A 22,036-nucleotide genomic window follows, 5' to 3' on the forward strand; every position below is an offset into this window, starting at 1 on the left:
GCAGATAGGTCTTGAAAGTCTCCAGAGAAGCAGACTCCACAACCTCTCTGGGCAGCTTGTTCCAGTGCTCTGTGACCCTCACAGTGAAGAAGTTCCTCCTCATGTTGAGGTGGAACCTCCTGTGCTGCCGTTTGTATCCATTGCCTCTTGTCCTATCACAGGGTGCAACTGAGAAGAGCCTGTCCCCCACCTCTTGACCCCCAGCACTCAGATATTTATAAACATTTACCAAATCCCCCCTCAGTCTTCTCTTCTCCAGACTGAACAGCCCCAGATCTCTCAGCCTCTCCTCATAGGGCACGTGCTCCAATCCCTTAATCATCCTGGTAGCTCTCCATTGGACTCTCTCCAGCAGATCCCTGTCCCTGTTGAACTGGGGAGCACAGAACCGGATGCAATATTCCAGGTGAGGTCTCTCCAGGGCAGAGTAGAGGGGGAGGAGAACCTTCCTTGATCTGCTGGACACACTCCTCTTAATGCACCCCAAGATCCCATTGGCCTTCTTGGCCACAAGGGCACATTGCTGACTCATAGAAATCTTGTTGTCCACCAGGACTCCCAGCTCTTTCTCTGGAGGGCTGCTTCGTTCATACAATTAAATCAGCTGTGTATTCATCACACCCTTTTACTGCAAAATAGATAGACTTGAAGAGTGGAACTAGAATCTAGCATATTTGAGAAGGTTGGGCTTTTGGATGTGCAGTATAGGGATTAGAGTTCACGTAAAAACTACTGCTCCACAGAAGGTAAGAGCTGCATAATAAAAATATTTAAGGCCATTTGAAAAGAAGGAATAAAATCAGATTCCTATTTAACAGTAGACTCACCCAAGAGCTCTTGGCAGTACTCCATTACTCATTTACAAAAGCAATGAAAACATTAATTGACCTCTTGATTACTATTTAAATAATAAATACCACAGTGGATTAATGCATTGGCCTTTTACCTCAAAGACATACTTTAAAACTGACTTGACAAAAAAATCAATTTAATTACATGATACTAAAATTGCAGGTGCCATTAGGTGAGAGTTTCCATGCACACAGGGCCACACATCACATAATCATGCCAAATTTATTCAGTGCTTTCTCCTTTTTTTTTCTTTTCTTCTTTTCTCTTTTTTTTTTTTTTTTTTTTTTTTTAACGAATGCATGCATGGTGTGTGTTGAAAGAAAGCAGGCTACCACCTGCCACAGAAATACCCCACAGAGCAACTTCCATCCTTGTGAACTAAAATATTTGGTTTAAGTTCTAGAAACCTGAAAACTGTCACAGTTCCATTATCACATTTAGCTAATTAGGAGAGATGCATTCTGGAGAGAAATGTGGAATGTATTCTGTAGAATTATTGCATACATAGATTTGTGGAAACTGAACTCAGATTTTGGCTTTTTGGAAGATCTTTAAATGCAAACTTGATGTTGGCCAATTCAATTGAGTCGGCAGGTACTTGTTTGTATTATATTAAATAAGTTAAGGCAAAGCTTTCCTTACGGCTTTGACAGCTGGGAAATATCATAAACTCCTTTTAGTGGGCTTCTACCCTACGGAGTGGAAATCTCATGAGGTCATCTGTTCCTTTGAGTTTTCTTTTATCCTAGTCTGAAACTCTGTAAAAACAGAGTGGCCAAAATACATCGGGAGGAGAGTCTGTATCCACATTTGGATAGGTCTCAGAAGAAAATTCTGCCACATCTGTTAGAGTCTGCCTACTCAGGACAGGCTCTGACATTTAACATCTCACAGAACCACAGAGTATATTTGGTTGGAAGAGACCTTCAAGATCATCTGCTCCAACCTTCGACCCAGAACTGCTAGGTCCTAAACCATCTTCCTAAGTGCCAGGTCCACATACCTTTTAAATACTTCCAGGGATGGTGGCTCTACCACTGCTCTGGGCAGACTATTCCTATGTTTGATAACCCTTTCAGTGAAGAAATGTTTCCTAATATCCAGCCTAAACCTCCCCTGGCACAGCTTGTATCTATTTCCTCTAGTACTGTCACTTGCCACCAAGGAGAAGAGGCTGGCACCCTCCTTGCTTCAACTTCTTTTAAGGTAGTCATAGAAAGCAATAAGGTCTCCCCTTAGCCTCTTTTTCTCCATACTGAATAACCCCAACTCTCTCAGCCACTACTTGTAGGACACATGTGTAAGCCCTTTGTGATGAATACTTCTAGATGCACATCACATTTTAGAGAAATTAGATCTGAACTCCCATACTGTGACTGTGATCCTAATTTCATCTTAAAACAGTTAATGAAGAGTAGCTTCCCCACAAATGTTCAAATGGGATCTCAATGATTCAGTGTAAGTGAGCTTTCTGTAGAATTTAACAGATAACCCTAAATTTCTGAAAAACATTTGTTACACTGGTTGTTAGATTTGTCCAAACCTAGATTATTTTCTGAATGGATATATTCTGCTTCCATTTATGTATATCTATTTTGATGAGTATAATTATGCTATGATTTCATCTGGATGAAAATTAATTGCAAAGTTACTTTAAACAAGACTGTGTTTTAATCTGTATTTGAAATTTTCTGTCTCTCATAAAAATCTTTAACTTCTTATTGAAAATATTATTTTTTTAAATCAATAATGCATTTTTACTGTGTTTAAGCTTAATTTCAATGATACTCTAGCATATGTAGTTTTTACTTGTCTTTATATTGGAATCATAGGATCAAATCAAGGCTAAGTGCATAGTTTAACTGTGCACTTAACTGTGTTTAACTGTGTTTTCATAAATGCATTTATAGAAAATATTACTTTTAGAATTACAATTGTACAATAGATAAAAGAGCCTACTAAATAATCTGTATATCCAATGCAAATACTCCAAATAAAATTCTAAGTGACTTAAAGAAGAGTTGTAAAAATCATCAGAGAGGCAGAGCACATCCCCTGTGAGGACAGGCTGAGAGAGATGGAGTTCAGTGTGGAGAAGAGAAGGTTCCAGGGAGACCTTATAGCAGTCTTGCAGTACTTAAAGGGAGCCTACAGGAAAGATGAGGAGGCACTCTTTATTGAGAGGTGTAGTGAGAGGATGAAGGGTAATGATTTTAAACTGAAAGAGGATAGATTTAAGTTATGTGTTAGGAAAAAATCCTTTATTTGGAGGGTGGTGAGGCACTGCAACAGGATACCCAGACAAGTTGTGGATGTGTTCAGGGCCAGGTTGGACAGGGTTTTAAGCAGCCTAGTCTAGTAGAAGGTGTACCTGCCCAAGGTAGGGAAGCAAACTAGATGAGCTTTCCAACCCAAACCATTCTAAAATTTTCTGAAATTTGTCATTATTTTTAGTAAGCACAGTATTTTGCTGCTCTATGTTTTTTTAGTGATTTGTTGCAAGTTTATAATGCTAAATGAAGAATGATTTTGAGAACTGTACCTATAACCCAAGCAACTTCGTAAAGCGGAATATAATTAAATTAATTTAATTTAAAAGTGTTTGCTGGAGCAACTGATAGTAATTAAGATCTAGAGAAGAACTGTAAACCAATCAAAGTAATCAGAAGAACTTGATGTTGAATTTGTAACTTCTTAGAAATGGCTATAAACTCTTATTACTTCTCATTTTGTGTATCTTCAGGATTAGGGATCTTGAGACATCAGTTGAAATTGAAGTGTAATGGCAGGTTGCAGGAAGTTTGAGATACATACAAAATGCATATGTAAAATCTTGTTTGGTTTGGTTTGGGTTCGGTTGGGTTTTCTCCCCTGTTTTCAACTACTAGAGGCTCAGCTCTCCCTACTAAAGGTCACTCTCACTGCCAAAATCTTTATAGGGGAACAAACATTTTAAGAAAAAAAAATATTTCCAATGGCCAATGCTTTTTATTTCAAAACATCTGGTCCAAGTTTGCATTTGGAGGAATTTCTCTAGCATGTGTTTTGGTGTTATTTTTGTTTGTTGCTGCATGTATTTTCAGCTGTTGATTTTTGTAAAAATGGCAGTGGGATTCTATCAAAATTCAAGAGCTACCTAACTGTAATAGAAAGAAAAGAAAAGAAAAAAGAAAAGGAAAGAAAAGAAAAGGAAAGAAAAGAAGAGAAAAGAAAAGAAAAGAAAAGAAAAGAACAGAAAAGAAAAGAAAAGAAAAGAAAAGAAAAGAAATGTAAAGATATGAAAAGAAAAGAAAAGAAAAGAAAAGAGAAAAGAAAGAAGAAAAGAAAAAGAAAAGAAAAGAAAAGAAAGAAAAGAAAAGAAAAGAAAAGAAAAAAAGAAAAGAAAAAAAGAAAAAAGAAAAGAAAAGAAAAGAAAAAGAAAAGAAAAGAAAAGAAAAGAAAGAAAAGAAAAGAAAAGAGAAGAAAAGAAAAGAAAAAAGAAAAGAAAAGAAAAAAGTAAAAAGAAAAGAAAAGAAAAGAAAAGAAAAGAAAAGAGAAAAAAGAAAAGAGAAAAGAGACTGCTTCTATTTCAACAATCTCTGCTAAGTTGTTTTGTTTGTTCAGCTTTCTGTGATGAAAAGTATAAGCATTGTAGGCTTTTATGTATTATAACAATGTGGTTCAGGCAATTGGAAACATACTGTGGAAAACAGACCACATGGCAATTCTCTTTGTCATCTTCATTTTCTCTTCCCCCGTTGCTATTCATACTTAGTTGTCTCAAAGATTACAAACTCTGTAGGTCAAGAATCATAACTTTGTTCATTTTGTAGAACACCCAAGACAGTTTTTTGTAACACCATTTCACTACACATGCACCATTTTATGTTGTGTTCAAACTTTGGAAGTCTTGCTAAGAACCATGGACAACTAGACTATTGAGAAACTATGTGGGTTTTCTATCCTGTTTCATACTATAAAATATGCATTCAGAAAAAAAAATGGAAGCAACACATCTTTATAAGGTTTGGTTTTGGTTTTTGTTTTGTTTTTTTTAAGTTTAAAAGTAAACAAAAAGGGTCTGTTTTGAAAAGATGGATCTCATTGTTTCATAACATTGTCTCTTTTGCATAAAGTACTTTAAGATGACTTCAGGTACTGAATATTCTACTAATTTTTATAACTAACCTATTTTATGCTTTGTCACAAATCCTTCCTGGTGCATGTCATAGTTATTTGTTCACTGGCATATTCTTCTACTTGACCCAAAAGACACAATCTAGCAGTGAAAGATACACCAGCTTCATATAAGAGTCACTTAACTCTATTCATGAAAATTACATATGGCTACAATGTGTAAATTAGTGTTGAAATGATGTATATTAATTTTATTCGACTGATACTTCTTAGCATTAAGCCTTTAGTCAAGAGGCAGATGCCCTGTAATTTGGGTGAGTGATGGGCAGGTTCCCCTCTAAGTAGTCAAAAAACCCCATGAGTTTACTATAATTCATATTACATAGGTGCATAGCTATGAATGTCTTGATAATCTTAATTTATGTTTAGGTAAATGGATTTTGTGCTGAAGTTTTGAAAATATGACAAGTTAGAAAATTTGACAGCTGAAGGCCCACAAATTCCCATAGTCATACAAATAAAATGGATCCATTCACACACATAAGGATTTTGGAGGAACTTTTCTTGGCCTGACTGAAAATGCACTAATAAATTATCCCTTTATGTCAGTCATACTCCTCTCAGACCCACAGCCTTTTAGAAAACTAGAAAATTACATCATCACCACCTGCTTAAGTGCTATTTAGATTAAGCTTACTAGATTTTATACCAAGAAAAACTACCACTGAAATGATATTAGTCATATTTTTGACAAACTTTGTAAGCCCTTTTATGTGTTTCAGAACCTAGGAGAGAGAGTATTAACAATGCAAGTGTTCATGTTTGACGGAGGCAATGAAGCAGAACTTATCAGCTGTAGAAATGCAATCCTTGGAAGTGGTAATCAGGATGACACTTTTTAAAAGTAGTATAATGTGTTTTGGCAGCACATAAGTGAATAGCGAATGGAAACAATACTGTTCTGTTTGATTGCTTGCCAAATGATTCAGTGTTGTGGCTTAAAAGTCATACAGGTGTTCTTTTTCTTATTGTGTGGCAACAAGAAACATCATATTATTAGTGGTCTAGAATTTTCACAGCTTCATATGAAGTGTTGTGTGTGATTTAGAGATTAAAACAGGACTACTCCTTTATTAAAGGAAAAGAAAATATTTTGGTCAATAGGTTTATGGGATAAAAATGGCTTATTGGGGAAAAAAAATATAAAAAGTATTTCTGGAGCTTGGTTCAGAACCAAATGATAACAGCTTCATTATTAACTGCCTTTTTGCCTGATCTGATTGATCTGGAAAATTACTACATATTAGTAAATCACTTTATATGGGATAATCTGGTAGGAACACACTCCCCATTTTAAAGAGCTAAGAAGATAAATGCTAAATTGAATTAAATTTGCCATAAACAAAACCAGAGATCATAACAGAGTAAATTACACTGTTCCCAGCTCTGCAGCCTGCATAGCACCTTTGTGGTGAAAACAGTATTCTGTATTAGTAATGCCCATCAAAGTTCTGTAAGTAAAATGATAGGGGTTTGTAGGTGTATGATGAGTTTCTTTTATCTGTATTCCATGTCTGTATTTTTTATCTGTGAGCATTCCTATGCTCTTATGTAGCACAATAAGTAGAAAAAAAAAAAAGAAAAATTATAATTATTTAGCTGTTTAACTCTTCTCTGGGAAATGCTAAGTACTCAATCCACTGAAATCAACAGGATTTTTCTGTTGATAGTCGATGAGCCTAGGATCCCAGTCTTCATTCTAAACAGCACTTCTGTGTTCAGACTCAAGAATAGTCCACCACCATAATTTTATATTAAACAATATAATTATATATCCATAAAATGCTTATCTATGACTCAGACTCCCAGTAGTAGCTTTAGAAGGTAGATGAGTGGAAAAAATGTCTCCAGTTTAAAAGCTTATTTCGGAATCTGAAACAGAAAGCCTAATAAACTGTCCTTTTGTGGCCATTTACTTTGCCAGGGATGTATTTTCTGTAGACTGAGATTTTAGATGCAAACATATAGGGTGGAAGAAATCTGTTATTTTGCCTTTTTAATGCTTGTTATGTCAGAAGATACTGAAAAAATGAATGCATGCAAGTGTCAGTCAGGCTGTTCTGTGTTTCCCACTGGAAGACTAATAATAAACTTGGGTTGTTTAGCATAATTATAAAAAATAAGACCAAGGAGAAATTTAATCACAGTGTGTTACTGTCCTCACTAAACAGTTCTTGATGTGGAAGGTGGCAGCATATAGAAGAATAGTGAGTGGCAGTTAAAACTGACCATTTGACTGAGAAAGAAGTGAGACATTTTAACATAATGGCCAAATAAGCACTGAATTCTTCATCATTCTGTGTCTTCAGATGCTTGAAATGTGAGGTCTTGACAGTGCAGTTGATTCAGTGATGCAGGTTATTAAGCACAGGTTGCAGAAAAAGGCATAAAATTCTACAGCTGTTTTAAGTAAATTAGATGATTTTTTTGGTCTTTTTTTGGACTGGAGCACAGTCCATGTTCCTGTGCTCATATTAAGTTTTAGTGAGTGAAGCCAGCCTGTACCTGGCTTGTACTTTCCTGCAGAATGCCACACAGACATACTGTCGAAGGGGCAGGGGTATTCACTTAGGTACTTTTCATGTTAGTCTCATAGTCTGCATTGTGACAACTGAATCCATCTGAATGGGTGATGGGACTTGCTCATATATCTTCTTCAGTTAGCACCTTGGTCTTCCCTCTCTTTTCCTTGGTTCACCTTGCCAAAGGGTATGGAGAGCATGGCCCCCAGTGAGCTGCTGGCTCAGCTGCTCCTGCAAATGCTCCCAAGTCAATGAGTGACAGAGACATGCAAGTCACTGCTTCAGTTCACATCATCCATTTTCACTGAGCATGTTGGAGAGCACCTGTATAGGAACCTGGTTTCAGCAGTGAGGTGTTTAGGCATAGACTCATGGGTACATCATCTTTGGTTGACACAGCTTCAGCTGAAAAAAAAAGATTTGTGAAAAAGCACCTAGTGCAAGCTGGTTGAAAACCACTGTGTTAAGTTAAACTGACTTACTCCCCCTTCTAAAGCTAATCATTGCAACTTTTACTCTAACCTCCTGTATCCTGCACTGGCCTGTAGTAAGCATTTTGTGTGCTCTGAATTGTGTAAGCTACAGTATGGTACCATATGCCTTAATCCAAATTAATGAGACACCTCTGTGAGCCTACAGTAGTATCAATATACCGTATTTATGAATAAATAATGTTCCAGAATCAACTGAGTGGAGAACATGCATGTTTCACGCTTCTAAAAACAGCAGTTGCCAAGGGACAGAAAAAAAAAAAAATCTGTGCATCATCGTAGCCAAGTACTTTGGTTATTTTCCTGTGCACTTTCCCAACATACTTGACAGAATGAAAGTGCTTGATGAATCATCTATCTGAATATCAATGTAAATGCACGTGAAAGTAAATAGATACAAAAATGTATATATGCATCTTAATTTTCCCAGGCTACAGCTGCTGCGTCCTGGATGGATAAATGATTTAATTTCTCTCCCTGGCATTCTTTTGAAAGCTTGTATTTTAATAGTTTGGAAAAGAGTGTATCATATGATACAGGAAATTTGTTTAAACTTATCATAGAATCATAGAATGGTCTGGGTTGGAAGGGATCTCCAAAGGTCTGAATTTTAAGGACGTTCTAAGAAGTTTCTTGTTTTGAATCTATAAAATCAAATTTGCAACTGAAAAATGCAAAAAATAGATTTCTTAAATAAAAGCTATTAAGAAACAAGAGCCTATAATTCTAGAAATCAACACCTAGGATGCCACTTGAGTATCAGCTTTCTCAGATCTAAGTAGCATAAACATTAGCAAAATCTGCTGCTAGCCAAACTTATACTATTGCTTGATTGAGACAAGGACAGACAGCCAGACAGAGATGTCAGCTTTTGGAAACTACATCCATTTACCAGGAAGTGAACCCAACTGATGCCACATAGATTTGTTTAACAAAACCTTAGCCATTGACCTTCCAGTATGCATTGCCCCTGGTGATAACACTCCAGTACACTTTAGTATAAATAGTGAATTTTCTCTAGTTAACTCAGTTGTACTCTTTTGAAAATTTTATAATAAAGTGCATTACCCTTCATGCAGATGTAGCTGTTCTGAGGCACAGGAGGAGAGGTGAACCTTCTGAACGTGGCATCATTAGTGCCCTAATATTATTAGTGGTACTAATGTTTGACAGCTCAGGCAGGCTGGAGTCACTCTTGCACAGGAGCAAGTCAGACTCTTGCACCCCTGAGAGCGAAAGGCAGCCACTGGGTTTGAAAGTCATTTGGAGGGAGAAGGAAATACCAGCATGATCACAAGGTGCAATTAATCACCTGACTGACAGTACTTTAAGGCAATGTGCCTGCCAAGTTTGGAATTTTACACCTTCAGATTTTTTTTTTCTCTGTACTATATTACTTACTAGAAGAAGGAACAGTGCCTCCACTAAGTATTTTGGAAGAAGTGTAAAAGGGATTTGGAGATGTTGGGAGAGGTGTAGTCCACAGAACAGGGAAGTAAGTCCCTGATTTCTGCTGGAAGTTGTGAAGTATGAGGAATAGTTTATGGATTAAACCAAACTGAAAGGTGCAATTGACTCTCTTAAGAGACAAGAGGCCTTGCAGAAGGATCTAGATAGATTTGAGCATTGGGATGTGATAAATGGGATGAAATTTAACAAGTCCAAATGCTGGGTTCTTCACTTAGGACCAAATAATTCCAGGCACAAGTATAAATTGGGAGAGGAGCGGCTGGAGAGCACCCCTGCAGAAAGGGATCTGGGGTGCTGGCTGATAAGCTGGTCAGTATGAGTCAGCCTTGTGCCTTGGCAGCCAAGAAGGTAAGATGTATCCCAGGGTGCATCAAACACAGCTTAACCATCGCATTAAAAGATTATTCCACTGTATTCAGTGCTGATGTGGCCTCACCTTGCGTACTGTATGCAGTTCTAGGCCCCAAAATTTAAGAAGGGTGTGAAGGTCCTGGAATGCATCCAGACAAAAGCAACAAAGCTGGTGAAAGTACTGAAAGGAATGTCCTATAAGGAGTGGCTGAGGACATTGGGCTTGTCTCATTTGGGGAAAAGGGGCTGAATGGCAACCTCATTGCTACCTACAGCTCCTTCAGGTGGTGAAGTGGAGAGGGAAGTGGTGCTCTTTTCTCTTGGGTTCTAGTGATAGCACTAGTGAATGGATCAAAGCTGTGCCAGAGGGAGGTTACAAATGGACATTAGGAAGCATTCTTTTCCTGAGGCCTAACCCTGGAGCAGGCTTGATGGAGAGGAGGTTGATGCCCCAAGCCTGGTAGTGTTTAAGAGTCATTAGGACAATGCCCTTAAGAATATGCTTTTATTGAAATGGTTAGACAGTTGACTAGATGATCCTTGTAGGTCTCTTCCAACTGAAATAGTCTATTTGGTTTATTCTTAGTGGAGGTCAAGTAACAAGTATTTGTGTGATAACACAGACAAGAGGTTTATGACATCAGAATTTAAAAATAAATTTTAAAAAATCATTTCAGTTCTCATAAAACAACTTAGATTGGATAAAATAAAGATTACACATGCTTGAGACTGTATAAAAGCTGCTTATTTTAAGACAGAATGCAAAAAATACCTTTAGATAACAGATTTAGAAGCAATAGTAGAATCACAGTAGACTGTGATTCCCAAGCTGGACTACCTGCCCATGAAAAAAAAAATACCTAGTGTGTTTAAACCTTTTTTTCCCTTTCCTTTTTTTCTTCTTCTTTTTTTCTTTCTTTAATAAAAAAATTATCTAATAGAAAATCACAGTTTTGATTTTTTATCTCTGTTACTAATCAATCTCAGAGGTCCAATCCTGGACTAGATAGGATATGCTTGATAATCATACAGAAAGTCCTACATTTTTTAAACATCAGACATTATTTCCTGTTGGTGTGTAAAGGGATTAGCTTGAAAATGCTCAAGAAATAATTCTTTTTCCAGATGAGGGATTTTATCTTAAAAGTTATAGCTGATCTGAGTGCAAGCTAGACAAGATTTAGACTATTACCTAACGTATTCAGATGTAACAGGCAAATTACTATGGAAAACTAACTTTTTTAACTCCTGCAATAATGTTTGTAAAATCTACAAAATAGGAAAAAACTCACAATTTTTTACAGTCACTGAGTAAAATGCTTTTGTGACACATTTAGGGCACTTGCAAAAGTACTCACACAGTGATAGACCTTTTACATTACATGCACATACCATCAAATCCATTTGATTCATCTATATTAATATAAATCTGTGTTCATATATAGATATGCATTGTATGATATGTATATGCACTTTGTTCTTGCCCATTTTAAGTAGGTTGGATAAATATCCCTGTTCTGTATAATTAATGTTTCACTCTCTGCTCATAGGCATAGCATAATGAGAGTTATTGTAACGCCATGAAACAACAGAGTTTGCTTTTAAGAATGAAGGTTATTCTTCAATAGACATTAGAAAAACATGCAAATACACACAGAGTTCAGGGAGACAATCTGGTCCTAAAAGGCAGTGTACCAACAACATGGTTATGACTGAATAGTAACAAGGAGCAAAAATCATAAAGTCCAGGACTTGACATTATATAGCATTCTCTGGTTCCTTACATTGTGTCTGCATTATGTTGATTTCTTTCTATAAACTGTGAATATGAAAACATAATTTCAATTTTTTATTGCTGTTAAATGCTAAAATGATTGAACTGCTTTCTTCTTCAGAGAATGATTTTTTTTCTTTTCATCAGGGAGATAATCTAAAAACCATAAATATGGAGTATTTTACATGCTTATGTATTTCCTGAGATATCATATTACAGTCTATGCAATAAAATATAGGGAATTCACAGAATCATGGAATAGTAGTGGTTGGAAGGGTCCTCCAGAGATCACCAAGTCCAATCCCCATGCCAAAAAGGATCACCTAGGGCAGGCCACACAGCAACATGTCCAGACAGGTCCTGAAAGTCTCTAGAGAAGGAGACTCCACAACCTCTCTGGGCAGCCCATTCCAGTATCCCATCACTCTTAAATTAAACAAGTTTTTCTTCATGTTGGGGTGGAACTTCCTGTGTTAGAGTTTTTGTCCATTTCCCCTCATCTTGTTACTGGGCACTGTTGAAAAGAGACTGGCACCTTCTTCTTGACATCCACCCTTCAGGTATTTGTAAACATTACTCACATCCCCTCTCAACTTTCTCTTCTCCTGGATAAACAGCCCCATGTTTCTCAGCCTTTCCTCATAAGACAGATACTCTGTTCCCTTAATCATCCTCATGGCCCTCTGTTGGACTCCCTCCGGTAGATCCCTATCTCTCCTCTAGCACTGGGGAGACCAGAAATCAGTCAGACAAAATCAAAACGTCAGTGTGATCCTTTAGCTGTAGTTGAATATTTATCTTTTCCAGTCACAAGAGGTCTTATTAAGATCATCAACTCCACTGTAGAAATTTTGTTTCATACAGTTTTCAAGAAACTGAAATCCATAAATTCTACTATAAATATGCAAGCACTGTGAAAAGTGTGTATAGGAGGATTCTGCTTACTTAAGAATGACTAAACAGCAACATACCTAAACCTGCCAGCTTAGGGGAAAATAGGATGAAGCTGCTATAATCCTTTCTGGTTACAGCGTGGGTTTTCTGCTTTCTACTGATCTCCCTCTAGTGGAGACCTGTAAGTCTGCATGCAATGAAAAGAGTTTCTCTAGACAGTTTTTATGCAACATAGCTCTAACACGAATCATATGCTACAAACATCTGTTTTCAGTAATCAAGACAAATTCTGTCAGTTCCTTTAGGGAAAAGCAGTGAATGTAGTATACACAGAGACTGGAGTTACAAAGCCTTGAAACTCAAGGGCCCATTAGAGAATGGTTAGGAATGTTATTTGTTTGCTTGCTAAACCAATTCCTTATGGATTGCAGTTTAAATTTTTTAAAGAAATTGGATTAATATATGGGCTAGATTTTTTCTATATATGACAACAATATAGAAGGAGAAAGGAAAAATAGAGAAACAGGTGTCTACAGCAATTTCTTTATCCCTCATCCTTTATGGGGTGAGCAGGCTCTCAAGGGGATAGGAAATAAAGTATGGCCTCACCTCATCTAATCTCCACACCAGCCTGCAGTCTGTGTTTGGTATGCAGAAGGAGTACATTGCACCTCATAAATCAATGTCATGCAAAATATGCTCTTTCGCTCACACCCATGTTTTGTGATTTCGGACAAGTGGAGTTCTCTAATGCAGAATGTCTTCCAGTTCCTGCTGCAGAGTGCTGCTGCTCAGCTGCCCCAGGCTTTCCTTGGGTGGCAGTGAATGGCATGACAAGCTGCTCTAGAAGTATACACTAGTGATTCACATATGGAAATAACAAAATTATTTGTGCACAGATTACATGTGGCAGCCTTATACATAGCAAATCTGTGTTATGAATACTGTGGATAAATACATAAAAGCCATTCATTCACTGATGGATACCCTCAAATCCAAATTGCCAATCATTTTAAAGAAGACGAAGTAGCTGTGTGATAACAGAAAGCTGTTCTTCTGATATCTGTAGCATTAATCATATATTTCACTGTGAATATACCATTAAAACGTAACTTTGATTAATGATAGTGTCAGTGTACTTAATCAAGTGCAAGCAACACAGCACTGGTTGGTTGTGATTATTTCTCCCCTTGACCTCGTCTAGCTGAGGAGGAACGTGAGTAAAATCAGGGGTGTTCCACTGATTCAAACCTGGCACGTAGGAGACTCCAGTACCCATCTTTGCCCAGATGACTTTTCAAAACTCAAGAGAAGAAAAATGAAAAGCAACTCTGAATGTTTGAACCCACATGAAGCATTACAGTGATTAATTATAGGCAACGAACTCATATCTATGGATCCAAACTAAAAGCAGTGTCTTCTTGTCCTAAACCTTGCACTCATGCATATTGAGGGACCATTCAAGAGAGTTTGTAGTTATTGCAGACGAAGGTTAGGGAATGCTTACAGGTGCAAAAAAAGTTACTGACTGATGTGGACATAGACTTCTGATAGACAACTCCCTGGTACACAGTTCTGTGTTAGATCTGTGTGGTTGGACCTCATCCCAAGCTCTTTCTTTGGCAGGGGTTTGAGCTCTCTCTCACACAGTTGCCTTTTATGTCAATTCATGGAGCCTTCCAGTTCTTGGAGGGTGTGTTACTACTAGCTGTGTGTAACCTCTAGTGAACTGACATTAGCAGCAGAACAGAAACAAATGTAATGGCTTCACATGTGAAAAAAACTAAAAAAGTAGTAAATCTCACAAAAAGATAGCAGAAAAGGGAGAAGAAATATCAGAAAGGAATGATGGGAGGAGGAGAAAGAGATGGAGGACAGATCAGGTGTAGAACTCATTGCTGCATATAAAGGAAATGGAGATGAAAGTCATGTACAGATCTATTTGAAAGGAAAGAGGTCTTTACTTAAAGAGCTTATAAAACTTTGCAGTAACCCCAAAACCCACGCTTCCTTCCACCACGCTCGGTTTGATCTTGCTGCTGTATTGACTTTTGTGTGCATTTAGTAGTCACTTTGGCAATTGCAATGGGAAATACTCTAGAGAGTTGTGGGTATGGTGTAATATCAGTGAGCAGGAAGGAACTGTAAGGATTTTACCTGCCTGTGGCAAAGATGATTAAAATGCCTCCTAGGGCACTTTGCCAGTATCCTTCAAAAGCACTACTTCAACTGCACCTTTAAACTGGGCAGCTTGTGCTGTTCACTGTGCCAAATGAAAATTTTCTCAGGATTTTTTTAGACAGCTTTTGAATCATGGTGAATACAAAAAAAAAAGATAAAAAAAAGATGTCTCTAATAAGTGCTATTTTTTTCTGCTCACCATTAGCACAAAAATGCTGAACAGATTGAAGGCAGGGGGATGGAAAGGGAAGAGGGATGAATGAGGAGGAGTTCCATTGTGCTGAGACCAATTATAGAGGTCTCAGCCCCAAAAAAAAAATTCTTTTCAGAAAGTCACAAATAAATGAAAACAGAAGACTGTGATAAATTGTGGCACAGCGTTAATATCCATGCATCTCTTGTTTCCCCAAAAGCTATAATAATAAGCAAATTGTAATGGGTCATATCCTTCTGAGGACTATAAATTCAATCAATATTTGAATACTGTGCATCTTCACTGTGTTTATTTTACTAGTAATGAATCATATTTTTTTTACTTAAAAAACCCAAACAAAACAAAACAACACAAAACAAACAAAACAAAACTAAAAAAAAACAAAACAAACAAAAAAACAACAAAAAAAACCAACCACAAACTAGAAACATGCCACTTTTTAATAGGTATTTGTCTTCTGATACACTAATATTGGGAAAAACCCCAAAGCACCAGCGGGAAATAGGGCTTGTTCTGTTGAATATGAATTCATCCACCTCCTTCATTTTTGATATCTAAGAGCCTCACACCACATTTCAGTTGTTCCCTTGCATTTCTCTGTATATTCAGACATCTGTATACTCACAGAGCTTTACATCTCCTTTGCCTCCTTGAACATGTTTGTCCAATATGTGTTTCACATGGCATATCCTTCCCAGTGTGTTTTCAGAAACCAGCTGATAATCATTAGGATGTGGGAGCTGAAGGCATATGTGACATAAGCATGTAAGCATAGTTTTAATTTAAAAATGTTTCAATGGCTAACCAGAGTGGGTAAATCTGTTCTGAAAATTATTTGGTGATACCTATCAGAGGCGATCACAACATACAAGTTACAATCTGGTGTTGTCTTGACTATATCTCAAGGCAGTTTGGAAGACAGATTATGTCACCACTCCATTTCTGGTTGCCATTATTCATGCTTCTATTGAATCCCATCTATTTCTGTTCTCATCATTGTTAAAAAATTCTGGATTGTGCCACCACAGTTGGGAATCAGTAAGGAGGAGCATGCCAGTTCTAAAAAAGGAAAGCTTTTTGCTTTCACAAAAAGGCTTTGTTAATTAGTGCTACACAAGGAGGCAAATGACAAAACTCCATACGTTTCCATTTAAGTGTTTGTAAAAGTGATTTTGTTTAAATTTCACTGAGTGTAGCAGGAAATGTTAAAACTGAAAGAGACCAGACAGAGTGAGAGAGGGAAAGGGCCTGATGATGATATTTTCTTCATTTATACTCTTTCATTTCCACTGGAAAACTGTGAACTTTTAAAGTTTGTTTAAAAAGTATTGATTTGGCATCCCTGAAGAGAGAACTCTTTATATAAAGAGCCAGCACAACAGCAGCCACAGTATCAAACCCCTGTTCATTGATGACTGGGGACAAAGTCAGGCCAACACCTATGCAAGATGTCTTCTTGCATACAGAGCACCCTTACACCAGGATGCATCTCACATAACTTTTGGTGTTTAATTTGAGGTAACCTATTTACTTGTTCTATGCAGATAATAACTAAAGAGTGATTCTTCTATAGTATAAGTGACATCTCAAATGGATTCTTCACTGGCAATTAAAATAACAATAATTAAAAAAATTTGCAAGAAATTTACACTCCTAACTTGGATTTTTCAGTTATATTCCCCAAATTAGGTAGATGAATCTAGATCTTAGCATATCCATACAAGGAACTGGTGATGAGTAGCAAGTATACTTTTGATTCACATGCTAGTTCACAGTGCATTCATTTCCTCATATAGACAAGATACAACTCACAAATGGGACTGTTGTTTATTAGGATGAATTAGTAGGACTCTGCTACAGCTATACAAGATAATTTCTGGAAACTTTATTATTCCACTATCAAATAACTCATGATCTATACACAAAAATAACATGCCTAGAGTGCAAGACCTTACCTTTTTTTCTATAAAATCACTGTTGTCTGTGGCACTAAAATTAAGTTTGTATTTGAGTAGTCCTAAGAATACTATTTATTTATTAGTGAAAATGATAATACTTATTTTGGCAATGAATGTTGAGTTAATAAAACACAGATGTGTGAATGTAGCTATACTTGGATTCATGCAGGGATCTGCAGTTTATAGTCACCTAGGGGCTCCCTCTATCCACAGTGAGCCACAGGTGTTGCCTCCATGCTCTGCAATGCCACAGAAGCTTTTCTGCTTGGACTTCAGCTTCAGAGAGGGAAATGTGGATGTAGCTTTCATATAATTAATTTCCCTTTCTCTGCGTCTTACTGTTTCACTTGATTCATCGGAATCCAAAACAAATCTCTTGTGGCCAACTAACTTTTCTTTTTAGGTCAGAAATTAAACTACTAATATAAAAACTAATTTTCCCTGTTGAAGCCAGGAAAATATATTTTTCCTTTAGACTTTTCTATCCAAAGTGGTCTCTCTTCCACAAGGTGACCAAACATGTCATATAATAATCCACCAACTTTCTTTTCTGGCAGTCAATGCACATGACCTTGCTCCAACCACATTCATCCTGCAAATACAAGTAGATAAAACCTGGCTTTATAAATGTCATGTCACTTGATGGTTTCTACACCTATCACATCTTTTGGTGTTCATTTGCTCCAGATAGATATAAGCCAACCTGGGACTGTTAAGAGCACTTCAAAGCAAACTTGACTGAGTTTCTAGTTCTTCAGGGCTTCTTACCCCACAGGGTGACTGAACAATAGGTATTTCTTATCTGTTCTGCAGGTTCATCCTACAGCTCTTGAATGAATTGGATAATCTACACTTGCCTGCAATATTCTGGAATAAATTTCATGTTTTTCAGTAGTAGTTTATTGCATTAGGTCACTTTTGTGTGTTTCCTCTGGTCTTTAAAAACCAACATACTCCAGGTCTCTGGGGCTTTTTTGTTTTGTTTGAGGTTGTGGCTAATTAAATACTAGCATCACTAATACCATTGCTTTTTTAGATATGTATTTTGGAATCATCCTTGAAAATCAGTTACATTCCATAAGAACAGGTTTGATTCAAAATACTATTGGAAAAGTGAAAGTAAAGGAGAGCCATTGGCTTGGGCTTGAATTGAGGCCACACTTTCTAGATAAAGTCTAATCTGTTTAGTTTAGCTGCGTAAAGGAATCTTTGAATATCGACCTTATAGAACTTGGTTTAATTCCCTAGAAATTCTTGAGCAAAATTGTTCATCTGATTTTCTAGAGCAGGACTGAATTACTGGCTTTGTATGAACTTCTGGTTCTCAGCAAATGTTCGTTGCCAAGCAAAATTGTGTTGCCTGTAAAATGTCATGTATACGTTATCATTTTGCTGAATAACTAAATCTGTATCCCACGATTCTAATAGAACTTAGAATGAAACTCAGTACAGATGTTTATTCCTGATTATTTTATTTCTACTTAAACTATGTTATTTAATTGACTTCATTGACCATTTTGTTCTATCATGTGCAAAATGTGCAACTAAAGTAGGTCATGAATTTGGCTTATGACATACAGGTGTAAAGCTCGTGTCTCAGCATGAGTTCTCACCTTGCTGGCTAATGCCAGGAGGTATCAGTATAGGTTAAAGCAGGTTTGCTTCACAGCAGAGCTTTCCACATAAAACGTTAGCAGTGCACATATGATTCTACATAAAAAAAGCCCCAAAGTACTAAAAGTGAAGTTAATTTAATGCTTCTAGGTTAACTGCCATGTGTCTTTCTCATGGATTCAATCTGATCAGGCTGGTTTTGATTTGGTTATATGAGTAAATATCTGTGATTTTGCATGAGACCATGAAGTAAATTCATTCACAAAGAGACAACAGCATGCTAGTGTGCTTCAAAACATGCAGCTGCATTTTGGGCTTGCTTATGCAAAAGTTTTTTTTGCTTGTGGTCCATTTATTATTTGATGTGAAGTGTTAATATACATACAAAGAAGAACTGTGCTCTTTTGTCCTATGCTGCTGCAGTAAAAAGCAACTAACTGCAGCTTTTGAACATCTCCTAACACTTCAGCCTTAGTTGTGCTGTATCTTTTCAATATGTAATGCAAAAATTCAGAGTGAAGTAGAAAGGAAAAGGAAAATGAAGAAGGATAACAAGGAATCAAAAGATTATTTGGATACTAAAATGGACATATGCACATGCAGATTTTATGGTGTCTAAATACCTAGAGGGAAGGAGATAATAGTCAAATACAAATATTCACGTTGTCTCTTGTGAGCGCATTAAGTGCACTCATTAGATGGATACGGAGACAAACATTCACAAAGCCTAAACTGAAAAGGGTTTAAACTTTTTGTGTCCACATAGAGATAATGTGGTATGCAGTTAAAGAAGAAAATGTATTTATTGGATAATGGAAAGCCCACAGGTTCATATGTTTATATGTAGCACTCCTTTAATTACTTCAAATCATTCATTCCTCTAAAAGGTCTTTCTGATATTGTTATATTGTTTTAGGGTCTACATCTTTGTGGTTGCACCAGCAATCAGTTTTAATATATGGCATCATTTTTACTTTTTTTTTCTTTCTCTCAGTTATAGCACATAATGTAAAACAAGCTATCAAAGGATCACAGCCCCAAATTTCATAAAATAAAACAATAAAACATTAACATTTTCTAAAAATACAACAACCAGAGCATTTAAAAAATAAGTATTATAGGTTTATTATACTTTCACTTTAGGAATTTCACTGATATCAGGAATTTATCCCTGAGTGTTACATGTCAGCCATTTTAATTTACTTTTGTTACTCATCCTTAGACAAATCAATACTAATTTTAATATTTTTCTCTCAGTCAGCACATTTCTACAGCACTGTGTATCTACACCATGTAGTAAGGAGAGGAGGAAAAGCTCTGAAAGCCCTCAAGTTCATTAAAGATGCATCAGGCTTCATTATTATTCAAAAAAGAGGAGGGAAAAAAAAAAGGAAAAAAAGAAAAAGAAGGAAAATGGGTGAAGAGGCCATCCTCTGCAGTGTGATGGAAGCTAGGCTCATATAAAACAAGCCAAAGAATTAGTTCCTTCACCAAGGAATGACATGAAACCCTAGCCATGGTAGCTGTAAAAACAGTTAAAGGTCTTCTTTGTGTTCATTAGCACCACTGCGCTGGTATTCGTTGTTGGCAGCTTTTGGTTCTGCTGAGGCAGTCCTAAAGAAAGTTGTTACCAGCCTATATTCTACAGTTCACAGGCTCTCAAAAAGGACACATTAAAACAGCTAGAGTCCCCAGGGCAAGTGGGGAGATTAAGTAGCCCTCTCCCTTGACAGAAGCCCCCGTAGACAAAGCTTGGCATTGTGCATTCAGTACACTATCTCTTTCCAGTACTGAACTTTACTATTGTCCTCCCGGATCCTAGTTTACAAAGTGTTTGGGGGACTTTGCGTAACGGTTCACTGGCACCACCATTGACAGCCATCTAAGTGTGGGAACTTTTTTAGAGGACGTGATGCCCCCCAAATCATTGGCCTATTCGATCAGTCCTTAAGCAGACGCCAGTGGAAGTGTTTTAGTGTGTGTGCGTGGCGGGGGTTACTTTGGAGCTTTCTCGGAGTCTCGTCTTTCACGAGAATACAAATTCAGGCCGGCAAAGCAAACATGGATTATTTGTTTCCCAAAGGATCAGGCTTTTTCAGAAGTTTTAACTCTTCTGTGCTACAGAAACTACTATTGCAAAGACCACAAGGTACCTTGGAATACTTCAAGAGTTTTGGATGGATATTAAAAATAACTGAGGGAAAGCAAATCAGTGCAGGATTAAAGTGCTGTTGTTCCAGTTGTAGCAGCCATGAGAAGGACTCATTATCTATCCTGTTTATTTCCATTTGCTTCTGTGCTTAACTTTTTCAAAATTATTTTTAGTTATTTTGAATAAAGATTAATAAAAAGATCTAATCTAATGCTAAAGCCCATTCCTTGTGATATACTGTTTTTTGACAGAAGACTTAAAAAGGACCTGGTATGAGAGAAGCAGCCTTCCAGGAAATACCAGATTTGGAAAGAATACTTCAGCTGAATCTTATATTTCATTTTCTGCTTGTTTTATATTCCAAAGAGACTTACCAGATTTTTTTTCCAGACTCCACAAATGTTAACACTGATGCCTGAAAAATGGAAGAGGCTTGTTCCAGGCAAAAATGTGTTTAGAAGTAGAGTAAGTTCTGGCGAAGGGCACCAACTTCACCCTTTCCATGACTACTTTCATATTTGCACCTCAGCCACACTGAGAAGCTCCACTGGTAGCTGAGGGTACAGAAAAAGGAGCCAAGGCAGCAAAATGCAGATGGTTCTGTGAGGAGAGGTTTGCAGTAAAAGTGATGATGGAACAGGAGGGAATGGGGATTGGCTTGAGGTTCTCTGAGGTAGATAGAAGATACAGCAGAAAAGAGATGGTGGTAGAGGACCATTCAGGAACCATCTGGAAAGGTTTGGTAGGAAGCTGAAAACCACTGTTAAAAAATCTAGGTGTATGATATCCACCTCTTCAGCTACCCATGCTTGCCTGTCACATTCACAGCTGAGTGTTGCTAATGTTAGGTCGAAATCGGAGAGAAAGTGTGGTTTTGCATGGTTTGTGTTTTGAGTATGGTGGATGGAAAAAGACGGTGTGTTGACAGGCACATTGATTTTTACTGTGAAAAACACTGTGATCACAGTGGTGTAAAATGAGATTCATATTTATGACTGAGAAAGAGAGGGGGAAGAAGTGGAATAACATTCTTCTGCACTTGATGGCTATGGAGATAAATTATGAGATTTTATATTTTTATTTAAAAATTGATTCCTTCAGAGAAAACCAGATATTTAATACACCTGGACTTGCATGGTATTTTTTCTATTCTATGTAAACAAAACTCAAAAGTGCACTGTAGAAGCCTGAAACTAGTATAAAATCAGTAAATTGGATAAGTAACCCTAAAGGCAATGCTGAAAGGAGAACTAAAGAAATATTGAAGCTGAAGTAAAGTTACAGTGGAATCTTTAAATGTTTTTGTCTTTGCTCTGCCCTAGATTACTTCTTTTCCTATCAGTCATTGTATGACAATATGATGTATAGTAAGATTTGGAGATAGCAT

General features: G+C 37.0%; 1 protein-coding gene across 1 annotated transcript in view; it reads left to right on the forward strand.

Annotated features, from left to right (window-relative positions):
* The window catches only part of ROBO1 (roundabout guidance receptor 1), a 540,195-nt gene that overhangs the window by 182,665 nt on the left and 335,494 nt on the right, over window positions 1-22,036 (forward strand). The gene's annotated exons all lie outside the window — the stretch shown is intronic.

This window comes from Indicator indicator, chromosome 1 (genome assembly GCF_027791375.1).
Source record: "Indicator indicator isolate 239-I01 chromosome 1, UM_Iind_1.1, whole genome shotgun sequence".
Taxonomy (NCBI): domain Eukaryota; kingdom Metazoa; phylum Chordata; class Aves; order Piciformes; family Indicatoridae; genus Indicator; species Indicator indicator.